This window comes from Schistocerca piceifrons, chromosome 1, assembly GCF_021461385.2.
Source record: "Schistocerca piceifrons isolate TAMUIC-IGC-003096 chromosome 1, iqSchPice1.1, whole genome shotgun sequence".
NCBI classification, from domain to species: Eukaryota; Metazoa; Arthropoda; class Insecta; order Orthoptera; family Acrididae; genus Schistocerca; species Schistocerca piceifrons.
The window spans coordinates 642,788,410-642,805,987 of NC_060138.1; the positions used below are offsets into that span (position 1 = coordinate 642,788,410).

The 17,578-nt window shown below is 39.8% G+C and overlaps 1 protein-coding gene and 1 non-coding gene across 2 annotated transcripts in view; one reads left to right on the plus strand and one right to left on the minus strand.

The window, feature by feature from the left end:
* The window catches only part of LOC124760191 (retinoid-inducible serine carboxypeptidase-like), a 154,219-nt gene that overhangs the window by 112,478 nt on the left and 24,163 nt on the right, over positions 1-17,578 (minus strand). The window lies entirely within an intron of this gene.
* Trnas-uga lies at positions 10,942-11,016 on the plus strand. Its single transcript has one exon. It is a non-coding gene; the product is annotated as a tRNA-Ser (tRNA).

Sequence of the window (17,578 nt, forward strand, 5' to 3'; positions counted from 1 at the left end):
CACTCACCCTCCACAACCTTTCCAGCAAACCTCAACCTCCTCTCATTGCACACAGACCCTGTCTCTCCCATCTACTCAATCTCTCACTTCCAGTTCCACTCCCCCCAAAACCTCAAAATTCTAATCAACACAATCTGGAACCACAACACCCTAATTCAGTAGTTAACCTTTCCTCCAAACCTCTCTCCCAATCCGAAACCTCTGTCCTATCCAAAGGCCTCACCTTCAGCCCTACTCCCAGATTCAACCAAACAGCCCTCGTCAAAGATTTACTGTCCTACACTCGTACTCTCCGCTGGAAATATCACTTTGTCACGAAGAAAAATAATCCTAATCCTGCTCCTAATGATCCAACTCCCCAAGACACTATCCAAATTGCCTCGAACAGTTCCGTCCTCCGTCACAGTGGGACCCACCTCCTCTTCCTCAAAATCACCCTCTCCAAACCTTCCAGGAATTTCTGACTTCCAGCCTTGCCTCTCAATCCTTCTTAAAAAACCTTAATACTACTCCCAACATCACCACTGCTGAAGCCCAGGCTATCCATGATCTGAAGGCTGACCGATCCATTGTCATTTTTCCGGCGGACAAGGGTTCCACGACCGTGGTACTTGATCATCAGGGGTGTGTGGCTGAGGGACTGCATCAGCTTTCAGACAACACTACATACAAAGTTTGCCAAGGTAATCCCATTCCTGATGTCCAGGCAGAGCTTCAAGGAATCCTCAGAATCTTAGGCCCCCTACAAAATCTTTCACCTGACTCCATCAACCTCCTGTCCCCACTGGCACCCTGCACCCCTACCTTCTACCTACTTCCTAAAATTCACAAACCCAATCATCCCGGCCGCCCCATTTTAGCTGGTTACCAAGCCCCCACAGAACATATCTCTGCCTACGTAGATCAACACCTTCAACCCATTACATGCAGTTTCCCATCCTACATCAAAGACACCAACCACTTTCTCAAATGCCTGGAATTCTTACCCAATCTGTTACCCCCAGAAACCATCTTTGTAACCATTGATGCCACTTCCTTATACACAAATATTCCGCACGTCCAGGGCCTCGCTGCGATGGAGCACTTCCTTTCATGCCAATCACCTGCCACCCTACCTAAAACCTCTTTCCTCACTACCTTAGCCAGCTTCATCCTGACTCACAACTTCTTCATTTTCGAAGGCCAGACATACCAACAATTAAAGGGAACAGCCATGGGTACCAGGATGGCCCCCTCGTACACCAACCTATTTATGGGTCGCTTAGAGGAAGCCTTCTTGGTTACCCAGGCCTGCCAACCCAAAGTTTGGTACAGATTTATTGATGACATCTTCATGATCTGGACTCACAGTGAAGAAGAGCTCCAGAATTTCCTCTCCAACCTCAACTCCTTTGGTTCCATCAGATTCACTTGGTCCTACTCCAAATCCCATGCCACTTTCCTTGACGTTGACCTCCATCTATCCAATGGCCAGCTTCACACATCCATCCACATCAAACCCACCAACAAGCAACAGTACCTCCATTATGACAGCTGCCACCCATTCCATATCAAACGGTCCCTTCCCTACAGCCTAGGTCTTCGTGGCAAACGAATCTGTTCTAATCCTGAATCCCTGAACCATTACACCAACAACCTGAAAACAGCTTTCGCATCCCGCAGCTACCCTCCCGACCTGGTACAGAAGCAAATAACCAGAGCCACTTCCTCATCCCCTCAAACCGAGAACCTCCCACAGAAAAACCCCAAAAGTGCCCCACTTGTGACAGGATACTTTCCGGGACTGGATCAGACTCTGAATGTGGCTCTCCAGCAGGGATACGACTTTCTCAAATCCTGCCCTAAAATGAGATCCATCCTTCATGAAATCCTCCCCACTCCACCAAGAGTGTCTTTCCGCCGTCCACCTAACCTTTGTAACCTCTTGGTTCATCCCTATGAAATCACCAAACCACCTTCCCTACCCTCTGGCTCCTACCCTTGTAACTGTCACCGGTGTAAAACCTGTTCCATGCATGCACCCTCCCACCACCACCTACTCCAGTCCTGTAACCTGGAAGGTGTACACAATCAAAGGCAGAGCCACATGTGAAAGCACCCACATGATTTACCAACTGACCTGGCTACACTGTGAAGCTTTCTATGTGGGAATGACCAGCAACAAACTGTCCATTCACATGAATGGACACAGGCAGACAGTGTTTGTTGGTAATGAGGATCACCCTGTGGCTAAACATGCCTTGGAGCACGTCCAGCACATCTTGGCACAGTGTTACACTGTTCGGGTTATTTGGGTACTTCCCACTGACACCAACCTATCAGAACTCTGAAGATGGGAACTTGCCCTTCAATATATCCTCTCTTCCCATTACCCAACAGGCCTCAACCTCCGCTAATTTCAAGTTGCCGCCGCTCATTCCTCACCTGTCATTCAACATTATCTTTGCCTCTGTACTTCCGCCTCGACTGACATCTCTGCCTAAACTCTTTGCCTTTACATATGTCTGCTTGTGTCTGTATACGTGTGGATGGATATGTGTGCGTGTGTGTGCGAGTGTATACCTGTCCTTTTTTCCCCTAAGGTAAGTCTTTCCACTCCCGGGATTGGAATGACTCCTTACCCTCTCCCTTAAAAGCCACATCCTTTTGTCTTTCCCTCTCCTTCCCTCTTTCCTGATGAAGCAACCGTGGGTTGTGAAAGCTCGAATTTTGTGTGTGTGTTTGTGTTTGTTTGTGTGTCTATCAACATACCAATGCTTTCGTTTGGTAAGTTACATCATGTGACTCATGGTACAGGACTAGCCATGATCAAGCCTGAAATGCAGTCAGAGTATGAAGTGACTGGCATTTCAAAGCCTAGAGCTCCAATACATGGAGTGCCAGAAAGCTGTGAAAGTGCAGTAAAAATGGTGTAAGCTGTGTCATAATCACAGGGGGAAATGATGTGAATTAGAATGAAAGTAGCCTTGGTGCAGAACCCTGAAAGTATCACTAGCAAAAGTTTTTGTTGTAAGCATACTCCACAGACATGATTTAATATAAAACTCTTGTGTAAATAGAGATATAACAGCAAGAAACCAAAAATTCAGGATGATTTATAGCAATTTTTTGTGTCCTTACAACACTCACTAAAGCAACTGTTCTGACATAGAGCACTTTACTAGATATGGAATATACAGACACTACCTAGGCAAGAAAGTGGTGATCAAAGAAACTGTCCTGTTGAGAAAAACAGCAGTAGAGGACACCCATATAAAAATTACACTATCTGTAACATGTGTACTGCTCATTACAAAAGGTGTACTACTTATTACAAAAGAAAAGAAGGATGCATCAACAGCATGTGAGGAACAAGCATCACCAGCAAGAAGTTGCATCATCATCATCAGCATGTGAAGCATCACAATCACTAGTAGCACCATCAGTACGGTAGCACCAGAAGCAGAAGTGGAAAATGAAGCAAGAGCAGAATAATCATTGGTATCAGACACAGCAGATCTAACATTAGCAGTAGATTGTTTGACAGCTGCTGAAGCAGGTCTGGCCCCAGGAAAAGCAGCAACACAAACAGAACACAATTTTTGGTATCCAGAGGCAGGGAAAAACAATGTACCAAGTAGAGCAAAAGGTTTTAAAAAATTCAATTTAAAAAGACAACAGCAAAATGCTCAACAAAAAGAATCAGAAGTGTTACTAGTTGCTGAGGTTGGGATGACTGTTGTACATTGTAACACTTTGCACACTTCATATGTGCTGCAGTTGTCTACTGAAATTACAAAAAGTACACAGGAAAATTAAAGTTTTTTTCCAAACATAAAACACCTTCAATGTACAATGTGGGTATGTATCTGGAAACAAATTTTCTATTGAAATTAATTTTTTTGCAATTGAGATAATCTTGTCAGTACTGTATTTAGTCACCTGTCTGTTACGTTATTACTCTTATACACACAAGTAATCAGTAAGTGAAATCAAATTAAGAAGTATTATTAAGAACCGGTTACAGGTTTAAAACAGTCTGAAACAGAAGCTATTGGAACTAACACATATTTCCATTTTACAGACAGGGAAAAATTTAAGAAACTCAATATTCATGTGAAAATATGGTATGTTCCTTGGGAAAAACAACTTCTACTTCAAGAAACAAGATGGTTCATAACTGAAACTGTATAGCTTAACTGTCCACAAGTATAACTAATTTTTAAAATGTACAGAATTTTACTCGCGATAAAACTCTGTAACTGAAGAATGAACAATATCCTCAACATAGCTTTAGTATATGATGAGGTACACCCCCCGCCTCCACCTCCCCCCCCCCCCCCCCACCTGGAAAAAAAGAAAAACTTATCCCCTTCAAAATACTCTGCATTACAAATAATACATTTGTCTCACCAGTTCTACCACTACCACTGTTTGAAACATATTTTGTAGTTGTCTTTAAAAATGGCTGACAGCTCCTCCCTCATTTTTTTTCTTCTTCTTCTTCTTCTTCTTCTTTTTCCCCAGACTGTTGCCCCTACAACTACTGAAAAGGCTGCTGCCCCTCTTCAGGAACCACACATTTGCCTGGCCTCTCAACAGATACCCCTCCGTTGTGGTTGTACCTATGGTACGGCTATCTGTATCATTGAGGCACGCAAGCCTCCCCACCAACAGCAAGGTCCATGGTTCATGGGGGGGAGGCTTTGGTATTAACATTATTATATTGTGTTGTTGGGCTAAAGACTGATGGTGTACGGCCATCCCCTATTGATGTTAGCAAGCCACATTCGAAGTTAATGGCCATACACTGCCCACACCCTGGGAATTGGTGAAAACATTGTAATTGGGGTCTGATCCATGATTGGACTGCAATTTCATTCTTTTGTTATTTCGAGATTGATTGTCCCAGAGGGGGCTCGCAAGTTTCTGTATAGTGCAGCAATGGTAAAAGCAGCAGTAGTAATAGCGTATTTAGTGGGGACAATAAGCATAATAGCAATTGTTAGTAACAGCAGTGGCAGACAATGACTACATAGTACATTGCTGGTACAGCAGTTGACATGGGAAAAGTCACTGAGCAGCAGAGGCAGCATCTACATGATGGCACACACGGCTGACATCACAATGGCATCAAACACCAGAAGTGGCGTCACACATGAGTGGCACTGTATTGGCACCAAGCTGCAGATGCAGCATCTTTTATTTTGTTTTGTTTTGTTTGACCTCCACAATTAGTACTCTGTTTAGCCATTGAGAATGCATGTTTACACAGAATACATAATTATACTGAGAAAATAAAAAACACATATTTACAGAATGGAAAATCTCAAGCTTTTATCACAACAAATATTCAACAAATAGACTGATAAGTAAATTAGAGATATTTATGCCCACAATTCACACTACTTCTTACATTTAATAATAACTAATGCAGATAAATGAAAATATGAATCTTAGAGATCATAAAGATGCAGACAAATGTCTTTAGAAACCAAAAGTAAAAAAGGTGATAGATGGAGAAGGTAAGCAATGTTCATCAAAGTCCTTAGAAATTTCGATCATTCACCATGAGATTTTGGAATACATAAACAAAATATGGTTTACATCAGCTTCTGACTTGGAATCACACTCATATGTAGGGGAATCATAAATGTTGATTCTATACAAATGTAAAGGAAATGAGGCATGGTTAAAATGTAGTCAAGTGATGGTGAAAATAATAGATTGGTCCAAATGTGTTCTCATAAACCATGGTATTGTGGTAATTTGAGGTTGTAATGTCACATAATGTCCACCTTTCATTTTTGGGGACACATTCAACATCTCTTGTCATTGCTGTTTTCTGTGGTTCTTGACTTCACGTAAGTACTCTGTCTATGGTAATTAAGAACAGTTCCTGCACTTGCAGCTTGTTTCACTTAGGTGTCAACTTCCTCATTATAGTGGATGCCAGTATGGGACTGGACCCAGAGCACAGTGATTGTCTGTACACTCTGTTTACAGCATATATATTCCAGTACCACATCCAAACTATAGCAACTGGGAGTTTCATTCCATCTTCAGAGGTGAATACTGTTAAGAACACTCTAGGAGTTGGACACAACTAATATCTTCAAGAAGGAAGTAAAAGATAAAAAACTTAATTGTTTCCAAAATTACCACAGTCTCCACCATAAAAATTGAAGCATTTTTAGGCAGTTTGTAGGCCCTACTGATTTGGATCTGAGGGCATGGAAAAGCACCTCCAGTATACTCCTCTTGTGGAATTCTGGGTCCATCAGTATATATACAGATGTAACTGAGCCATTGAGTTTTAGTGAGACAGTTAAATCTGAAATTTCCATTCACACCCAGCGAGGTTGTTGTGTTATAACAATAGACTGGAATATGGAAGCTGAGAGTGTCAAGATCATATTCAAACAAAGGCAAATGTGAAGAACATTTCATGAAATGTATGACTGAATACCAAGAGTGCAGAAGTCCATAATTTTAGTTGGAGACATTCCGTAATTGGTAAATGTGGTCTCTACTCTTATAGACAGGACTTTCCATGAAGGCCATTCCTTGAATGAAAACTTTATCTGGCAGCATTTGGCATCTAATGCTTAAGGGCATCTTTCCTGCCTCCAGCAAAAGAGCATTTGTAGGCATCAAACACATGGCCCCAAGGCAGGTCCAAATGGCTCTGAACTGAAGAGTATATAATTTGGAGAGGTAAATCTTAGGCAAATTGTGATATGGCATGCAACTATGGTCCAGTCCACATAGAATAATCCCTTGATACAGCACGAGTAGAATACTTTGATGTCTTCACCACCACACACAAATGAGAGAGCAAATTATCAACAATAGATGTATGTGAGGCATCCAGCTGAGCCAAGCTTCAAATATCACACTGAGCAATCAATCATGAGATTTTATCTGGAAAGTATACTTTCTGCATGTAGTGTGATCAATGGCGCAAGCGATGTTCAATTTATAAAAGGGTACAACTACCAGTCTTTCAGGCGGGACCACTAACCCATTGATAGACAGCCATTCATCAATGTTTTCTATAGCAGTGAGTAACTCTGTTTTAGCCTGAATGTATGAGTCTGCAGTTGAATAAACCCAAACATTGTCTGCATATTGTAAAATTTTTGTTGGGAGAGTGATTATTCTTTCTAAATCATAGATACACAGAGAATACAAGAGAGGGCTTAAAGCTGCACCCTGGCACAAGCCCTGAGCAACATGAAACAGACCGAACATGTTTCCTTTAAATTTGATATAGATTGTTCTTTGAGTGAGCAGACAACTGATGCCATATACCATCCTCAAAGGAATACCAAGATCCACCAGCTTGTTCAAGGGAACTGATATCTGCGCATTATCATAAGCTCCCTCAACATCAAGGAAAGTGGCAATGACAATTTTTTTCATATGAAAGACTGAAGTGATGTCCATAGCAAGTGAGTATAGACTGTCAATTGTCCCTTAGATTTTTCTAAATCTGTATTGACTCGGAGGCATTAAATTACACTTTTCAAGCCACCATTCCAATCTCATTTTGACCATTCGTTCCAGTGTCTTTGCTACACAAGACGACAATGAACTGGTTAATAGTTAAGAGGAGGCATTTGGATCTTTCCCTTTTTTCAGAACTGGAACTATAAACTGCATCTTCCAAGTTTCCAATAGGCCCTCTTTCATACAATAATGGTTAAAAATGACCAATAGAAAATATTTTATTTCCAAGAGCAGATTCTCAAGTATAGGATAATGTATTCTAATGTTGTTTGGATTACAAGGGACAGTGTGGCATTGGGTTGCAAGGCTCAAACGTCTCTCAAGTCAGGTAACTTGCACTTTGTGTGTAGCCGATCCTCTTCTATGGGTAATCAGCTACATCGATCTCCCAAAAGCTTCTTCTCTGAAGACTATAGCTGGTTAAAGGATTTTATCAAACTACTTCTCTATCCTTGAAATAATTTGGGCACTCAGAATACTTTTCAGTTCAATCACTTTATATTTTCAACTTTCACGACAACAACTTCTGCAAGCTAACTTAGTTCTTAAACATTAGACTCATTTACACATATTCAAATATCATTGGTTTGATAACCAAATAATTTATAAACATCATACAAGTGTCTTGCTTCGTTCACAGCCAAGACATGAAGTAAATTAAAAGTCTCTAGTCTCAAGCGAGTCCAATACGTGAATGTACATAGAAATCTATATTCAGTTGATCATTAGTCTTTTTACAATCAACACAGACACTAGAGAGCACAAAATACTACATAAACCTTTTTTTGTCCTTCTCTACCCATACACGGAAACTGTGGATCATACAGTAAGTACTTGTCTGCCACTGTTTGGCCGCCGGGTCCATCTTTTTCTCATAACTGTTTTTTGACCTGCACATACAAATAGGTGATGTACAGTAGAGTGTATTCGTTTCTCCCACTCACCTCTAAAATATCAGGTGTTCAAAATGGTGGAAGGCTGAGTGGTTCTAGAATTAACTCTGAAATTCTTGAAGCACAACAGTTTGGAGTCAATACCAGGACTAATATCACACAATGTTTTAATAGCATCATTTAGTTCTTTTTTAGGAAAAGGATGAAGCAAGATATGATGATAGTCATCTTCAACTGGAAGTGCCTAATGGTGGAATGTGATCACTGGAGGTGTGAGTGTATCAATAAATCCCTCTATCCAAGAAGTTGTAGTAGGAAGAGTTGATGGAAGATGTCTGTTTCTAAAAGCCTTTGTTTTATACCAAATGCTCGAAAAACTGGTTGCTTTACTGAGTGAAGAACAAAATTAAATCCAGTTTATTTTTTTGATTTTTTTTTCAGAAATTTAGAGTATGATGGCATTTTGCTAAATCTCTAGGGCATTCTGGATTCCATGAAGGAGAGGAATGTTGCTTTATAATAGTAAATGTTTTTTCTTAGGAATGTTGACATCTGCTGTGGCTTCTATAGAATTTTTTAAAATTTGGTAAGCATGTTTTTCCTGTAAGTTACTCTGTGTAGTTTCAAGGTTTCTTCGAACTGCACCCCTATATTTGTCTCAGTCTGCTTCTCCAATTTTGTGCTTACTATTTGCATAAAATATTTGTTTAGTATCAACATTTATGTCAATGAAGAATTCTATTTGGTGATGATCTGACCCCATTGACTCAGTTTTAATGTGTCAGTTAGAAAGTTCTGTGAAACAAGGGGTACAAAGCATGGAAGGGAGTAGACACCATAGTGGGAGCTCCATCATTGACTATCACTAGGTTATTTTTTGTCTTCAACAACATCCATCAAAGCCCTGCCATTCCTGTCAGTCACATCTCCTTCCAATGCACCATGATGGGAATACAGGTGACCACCTACCATAAATAGAGGCCATAGCTAGTTTACTAGAAGTTTCAAGTCATCTTCCAGGATTCTATATTGGGGAGCTTTATAAACAAAGATGACTGAAAAGGTTTTGTGAGCATCTTATATTTGCACATCAACTAATTCGATTTCGCTGCTTCTTGCATTGAGTGGGAATGTTTTACACAGTAGCACATTTTTTACTAATACAGTGATGTCACCTTCCCCATCAATATGCTCCTCCTTTATTATGAAATAATTTTTAAAGTGAACAGGCTGATGAGACTTGAACCTTGTTTCACATAAGAGGACTATATCAGGTTGACAATGAGCTTGGAAGCTTCCTCTGATGAAATTAGCTGATCTTGCATTCCACTGCAATACTTTTATAGGTTTCATAATTTAGGATGGGAGAGAATCCTGCTATCATTATCATTAATAGTATTGTTTCATTGCTTATTTTGAACAAAAATGTCTATAACATTTATTATCTTATCGATTAGTTCATTGTGAACGAGATGATGTCATTGATTTGGTACTTACAACATTGTTACCCTGTGAACACCAGGCACATAGGGATTCTGACATATATGGATCACTGCACGTTGCATGGCATATAGCAGGTTTCGATACTGAAACCACTCTTGTACCTTAAAGTTTTCGCTTACTTACACTTGTTGCCAGTAAGGTCAGCAAGCAATGTTTGTCTGAAGAGGCTCATCCACATGGCCTGCTTGTTCCCCAGACCTCAAACCCCTAGACTTTTGGTTATGGGAACACTTGAAGGAATTGGTCTACACCACACCAATCAACAATATGTGGACACTACAGAGTAGTGTTTTCAATGTGTGCCAGCAGGAACAACAACAATAACAGGATATACTTCAAAGGGTTCATCATTCCTTATGCCATGGGGCAGAGAGGTGCACTGCCATGAGTGGATGGCACATTGAACACATCCTGTAAACAAGTGGTTGTCACAGAAAGTATGCATTTCCAGACCCATGTTTATTGGACTTATCTCAGAAAGTATGCATTTCCAGACCCATGTTTACTGGACTTATCTCAGAAAGAATGCATTTCTGGATCTATGTTTATTGGACTTATTTTTCTTGTATCAGTGAGTACTGCCACCTCTAGAGTATTTGACACTTTTTTAACACCCTGTATAGTTAGTGGTGGTCAGCAACCACTCATGAATTGATCCTGTCCTAAATACCATAGACAATGAAGAGCTCAGGAACTAGTTATGTTTAATAACATAGACTTCTGAGATTTGCTGAGCATTGCTTATAAGCCAACATTTTCTTCCATCACAGGGGGACAACAATTTTCCCATATACTTATATGGATATGGTGTCTGTTCTTTCGGACATGTGCGAAAGAACAGACATCATATCCATATAAGTATATAGTTCTGGCAATACCGGCCATGACCTTCTTCTTCTGTGTGGATGCACACATATTCCCCGAACTCTTACGGGACTTGGTAAGAATGTCTTCCACGAGTAATGAGTGTAGTGTGTGGACATACAAGGTGAGAATGTGGGTCTCGCGGGAGGTGTGCACAAGATAGTCCCTGCAGTTGCGCTATTCATCTGTGTCCTCGGTTGGCTCAGATGGATAGAGCGTCTGCCATGAAAGCAGGAGATCCTGGGTTCGAGTCCCAGTCGGGGCACACATTTTCACCTGTCCCTGTTGGTATATATCAATGCCCGTCAGCAGCTGAAGGTATTAAAATTAATTCTAAACAATTTTTCTATCCTGGGCCAATAGCTTTTTTGCAAAAGAACAACAGCAAGCCAGATACTCAAAACAAAGAACTTTCCCCACTGCTGCCCATGACAAGCTTACAAGTCATCAGTGCACAAGTGGAATTTATGCTAAACATGTGTTCACACACATTTTGACAAAGTGCCATCACTCATGAACCACATTTTTATTCATTGCTGTAGTGGCACACCCTCCAGTAAGGTAGGCAGTACATAATGAGAAATTCCATATAATGCACCCCAGTTAACCTTTGTGATAGCACGTATGGCCCTATTAATCTATCACCAAGTATACCTGCCCATATGTTGATTGAGAATCAGTGTTGATGCCCTCTTTTTTTAATTGCTTGGGGATTTACATCTGCCCATACATGTTGGTCATGGAAAATCACATCACCATCTCTTGTGAACCCTGCCTCATTGGTAAATAAAATCTTGGATGTGAACAGTGGATCTGCAGCCCACTTCTGCAACTGCCATTGACAGAATCACCGTCTGTCATGATGATCCTGTAGCCTTAGAGCCTGAACTCACTGTGGATGATACGGGTACAGCAATGGTTCATGAACTACCCCCACTACGCCAGATAAGAGAGTGAGCAAAGTCTTCTGCTGTTGCTAATTGTCGCACACTGGTCCCAGGAGTTTCTTCCACTGAAGCAAAGCAAACGCTCCTCCATGTCGGGCATGCAGATTGTGCAGGGCCTTCCACTGTTAGTCTTCTGAGGTGCGAGGATAACTGGTGCCTCAGACACAGGAAAAGTCTGCCAAACAGCTTATCACAGGGCACTCTGTGCAGTGTATGTGTTTCAGTGAAAAGGGAATGGGTTCACAGGCTATGTCCATCTGCTGAACCTTAGCAGAATATCATATCCGTCATATCACTTGTCAAGTAGTAGGCTTCCATTCCTAACAAGTGATGCAAGAGAGAAAATGTAAATGTACTACATCATTTGTACATACAAACAGTGCAATAACAGTAAACACATACGTGACTCTGCATTTTGAAGAAGGTTAAACACTGTGATACATATGCAGGGTTGACAGTACTGTGCAATAAGGCACACAAAGATGACAAAAACTAACGTAGCCTACAACATGACTTGAACCACACAGATGATGGCAGACCACCTGTGAGTAAGACATCATAATACCCTGCTGTCACATTTGATAGAGCGCCAATGCAACGATTGTGCTGATATCCACAACCATGCGTCCCGAAGCCCTTTCTATAAATACTTTTTATCTCGGAAAGTATGCATTTCCAGAACCGTGTTTATTGGAATTATTTTTCTTGTTTCATTGAGTTCTACCACCTCTCAAAGTGTTCAACACTTTTTTTTTGAATGCCCTGTGTATCGGAAAAATAGGCTAATGGGAAATGAAGGTTTGTATTTATTACAGTAGCCAAGAAGTAGATGGACCAAAATTAAAAATTGGAGCTGCATACAAAATTATTTGGACAATATCAAATTGAAGGACGGGCATAAATTCCAGAGACAACCAAAAAGGTAGAGAAATTCTCAGCTCACTAATAGACACATTTCCCAATCATACTGATTTGACTGTAGTAGACTTTAATCATCTAACAGTTGATTGGGACATTTATAATCTTTTATGTAGTGCATGTGACAAGTTATCCTATGAAGTAGTACTAAACAATTTCTCTGAATACTGCTTGGAACAGATAGATCAGACGCCAACCTGTGATGGAAATATATGAGTCCCAATGGCATAAAATAGACATGACCTCTTTTGGGATGCCCATACTGAAATTGGTATCAGTGAACATGAGGCAGTTGTTGCAACAGTGGTTGCCAAAACTCAAAGGAGAATAAAAATGTGGCCAGATAAACACCGAGATTATATAAAATTTACAGTAGATATATGAGATAAAGATTATCTTGCCTGATAAAAAGACAGTCATGTCATATCTCAAAGAGGAACTCAAAATGCTTACCTCTGGGAAGGAACACACAGAGGAACTGAGACTCAAGTTTAAAAGAATAGTTAACCAAGCACTGTATAGATATGTAGCTATGAGAAAATTCATTATGGGAGCCTCAATGATATACAATCACTCTAAAGAAATGGTGAATTCTGTGTAATAGATGCAAACAAGACCATCAGGCCATAGGTAGTGATGCTGAATGAAACATAGCAGAACCTTATCGAAATATCTCTCATAAAACCCAAAGAAATTCTGGTCATAAGCAAAGCTGTCAGTGGCATCAATATTAGAGTCCAGTTCCTCATGCATGGCACAGAACCAAAATAGAGGGTAGCGAAGCAACAGCAGAAATGTTGAACTTTGTATTGAAATCTTCCCTTACAATAGAAGCTACGTAAGAGCTGGCCTCATTCCAGTCTCACATTACTGCGCAGATGAGAAATACAGACAGAGATATTTAAGAATGGCTGAAATTACTAAAACTAAACAAGGTACTAATGTCTAATGAAGCATTTGACTCCGAACCACAGCAATGCTTATTAACAAAAGTACTTTCATTTGGGGTATCAAGTAGACTTTTGTGACTGTGCAACTGAACTCGGGCTCGTTTACTACCTATTTTTCACGTGGCTCATCTGCAAAGGGGTTGGTAGTAAACGGTTGCATTTGCGCCCCTATTATTGAGTCTGATATTGGCTGGCTTTTGAAGAGCAGTGAATTGAACTATACACGTTCAGATTGAAACTTATTTATTCAAAAGAAACACTTTAACGTTGTGGCCATGCATTTTTAAGTTCACAAATAATAATCCGTGCAATTCGTACACTGTTTGTCTCACACCCACACACTTTCACTTTGTTCCTTCGCATACCCTGGCGTCCATGCTTGCACTCACAGCACTTTGCCGCTCCCAACTCGCCACCACAACGGCCAACGACAAAAGACCCCGATTTTCCCGCTCACATCCACAGTCCTGAGTTGGGTCACATGACACCACAGTAGTCAAAATAATTGCTAAACATGGCCACAATTCGTTTACAGTATTTTATAATATTTAAATACTTAAATCTAAATACATTATATAATTTTACAAATTATCACCACACTTATATAATTCGTTGCAATTAAAAGAAAACCAAAACACTATCCAATGGAACTACAACGTCCATCAAAACACAAACAAATATTTTCCGGTCTATTTTGCCCAGCATATTATCTCTGCTGCTGTGCTTTAAATTTTAAATTACTTGAAAGAGTTCCATATTATCCCCTGTTACCTTACAACTGGATTATCAGTTTCCTGGTAGGGAAGACACAGAATGTTGTCTTCAATGGAGAGTCATCACAGTAGTTGAAGTATTAGAAGTAATTAAAGATGTGTGCTAGGGAAGGGTATTGGGGCACTTGATGTTCATATTGCTGGCAAACAATAGTAATAGTACACTAAGACTTTGGGCTTATAATATTAGGTTGTTGAATAAGTTCATAGCATTTTTCCAGAAGTTTAATAAACACAACAGATACATGTTACAAAGATTTTAGTCAGAAATAATATATTCTCCTTCACTATTTATAACAGTCTGCTAACACTGGGGTAACTTTCCAATTCCGCAACTATAGAAATCACTTGGTTTTGAGGCAAAGAACTCATCAATGTCTGCAGTGCATTTTCATTCAGAAAGGAAGTTGCCTGAAGGTTTTGCAATAGAGTGTGGAAAAGTGAAAACCTGAGGGTGCAAGATCAGGTGAATGAGATACAAGTGGAATGACTTCCCAACCCAACTCCTAACAGAACTCTAGCAGAATGCAAGTGGGCGTTATCATGGAGTAGCATCATTTCATGCAGTATTCCTGGTCATTAATCTTCGATTGTGTCTGCAAGATGGCACAGTTGTTGATAAAAAACGTCAGCAGTGATGGTTACATCTTGGGGAAGCAATTCATAGTACACCACACCATCACTCTTCCAACAGACATATGACATTATCTTTTGAGGATGTGGGACAGGTCTATGTTTGAGAAGTTGCTGCATTGTTTGGGCTCATGTTATGTCAGCATAAAGACACCATTTCTCATCACTAGGTGGATAGGAATGGTCGGTGTTGGTCATGAGCCAATTGATGGTGAGCAAGCAGAGATGCACATATGACCAGCTGTTGATTTTTGTGATTTTGGTTTAGACCATGCAGTACTCACATTCCTGATTTTTTTAACCTTCCCTGTTGAATGACTGTGGAATGATCACACTTCATCACATTTACCAGTTCTTGAGTACACTGACATGGATAATTGTGGATTAGCACATGTAAACGATCTTCATCAAATCCCAAAGATGAAGATATTCCTGAACATGGAGAGTCACTAATGCCAAACAATCCTCTTTAAACTGAGAAAACTATTTTCTTGCCTTGCTCTGTCCAATGGCATTGTCTCAATACATGGAGCAAATGCCTCTACTGCCAGCCTATTATTGACTTCAAACAGAAGACTATATCAGAAATGTTCCAATTTCTCCACTTGGCACTCTATTTTCTAGCATCCAAAGCTCTTCTTGCTATCTCCAATGACAAAACGACAATATGTTAACTGAAATAACAACAGTGAACTACAAACAAAACAATGACAATGGACAAATAAACTCATAACACCTGGAATGTCAGCACTTTGAACTTATGCACCAACCCAATACAGTAATCTACAATCAATTGCTGTCTGCAAAAATATCCAGGCAGATCTTGATAAGATTTCAAGGGGAAGCATACAACAGCAATTTGCATTACACATACAGAAACCTAAAATCGTGCACATCACAAAATGCAAGATAATGAAAACTAAAAGACACCAACATCAATAGGTCACCAGTGAAATCAGTCAACTCATACAAATACGTGGCTACAATGACTAATAAGAGTATGAAATATAATCATATAGGTCCACATGTAATTAATCCAAATGGAAGAACTTGCATTGTTGGTAGAATACTGGAAAAATACAGTCAATTTAAAAGAGACTGCTTATGTAATACTTGTGTAATTCAGCCTAGTGTAATGTTGCAGAGTAGGCAGTATTAAATGAAGAGTATGATTCCATGTCATAGAAAGTTGTGATATTATCACATTATGTTTATGTACTGTTTAGATACATGCAGAAGATACATTGTAACATTGCTTGCCTACTGTGTCAATTAAAAGTAGTTGACTTAAGAGGAAATCAATCCTGTTTAGTTTATGAAGATATTGTATTACAGTTCAAAAATATCTCAAACATAATATACATGTTACCAGCATTGTGTGAAACCCTGGTATTCTATAGCATGCCTAGGTAATGTATAGAGTGCCGGATGGTTTTAGGGAAACAGTGAAATATAAGTTTTTTGCGAAAATGTTACCTACTTCTCCTGGGCATTCTATACTATTCCTTAGCATTATACAGAATGACCAAAACCATTTGCACAAAGTGGTAAAAGGGGGTGGGGCACAATATGAGGAGCCTTGTTAATTAATATGTAATTGAAACTGAAAGAACAAAATTGCGAAATAAAGCAAGGGATATTCTTACAGGAAAACAATGAAACCAGAACTGAGATTAAAGTATTTGTTACAGTAAGTACACACTTATCTTCTTTACAAAAAACACTTTACATTTTAGCAGTTTGATCTTGTACGTACATTTCACAACTTGAAGAAGAATGGGGACACAAAGTCACCTCATATTTTGGCATTTCCTGCCACACAACATCTGATGAATCCTTGGCCACTTTCTGTGAACTGAGAAGATCAGAAAGGTATTTCATGGTCAGGAATGACTTAAGTTCTCATTATTTTCTTTGGACATATGATGTATTCTGATTTTGTGTAGAGCTGCTTCAAGATTACTTCTGTAATTCCAAGTCAGTGAAATCTATCTTCTGTCATGTTCATAACAATAGATTGTGTGTCACCCCACCCTCTGGTGATGTCAGGAATTGGAACATGAACAATGGCACCCAAAGGCATAGGAGGAATGTTTTTGTCTGAATGCCTTTACATTTTTGGGCCTGAATCTCAAAGTTCTGTTTCGATTCCATTTTACTTTGGATAGCTTTCTCAACATTGAAGTAAACACAGCACAAAATACATAACACTGTAGTTTCTCACCTTTTTCATCTTTAGGAGAATGTCCACAAATGGCATGAAAGTTTTGGCCACACTCATGACATGTATGAGCACTGCTGGTCTCTTTCAAGCAGATGCAACGATATCAGAAAGAAGGACTTTAAGTACCCGCAGAAATGGAAGGCTTTTTGATAACTATCGCTTCATCACTGTTTTGGTTTTCTCCCTCATGGATTGCATTTTCATCTATGTCTCCTGCAGGAGCTGTGTCTCTTGTATACATTCATCTCATCTTGCTTTCTGCTATTGTGTTGTTGGTATGTTCTTTATTATTTTTTCCAGCTCTTCCTCAGTCTCTACATCTTGTAAAACATCACCAGGCAGGGATGTTTGTCACTCAAGCAGCTAGTTTTTTTCATCTTGC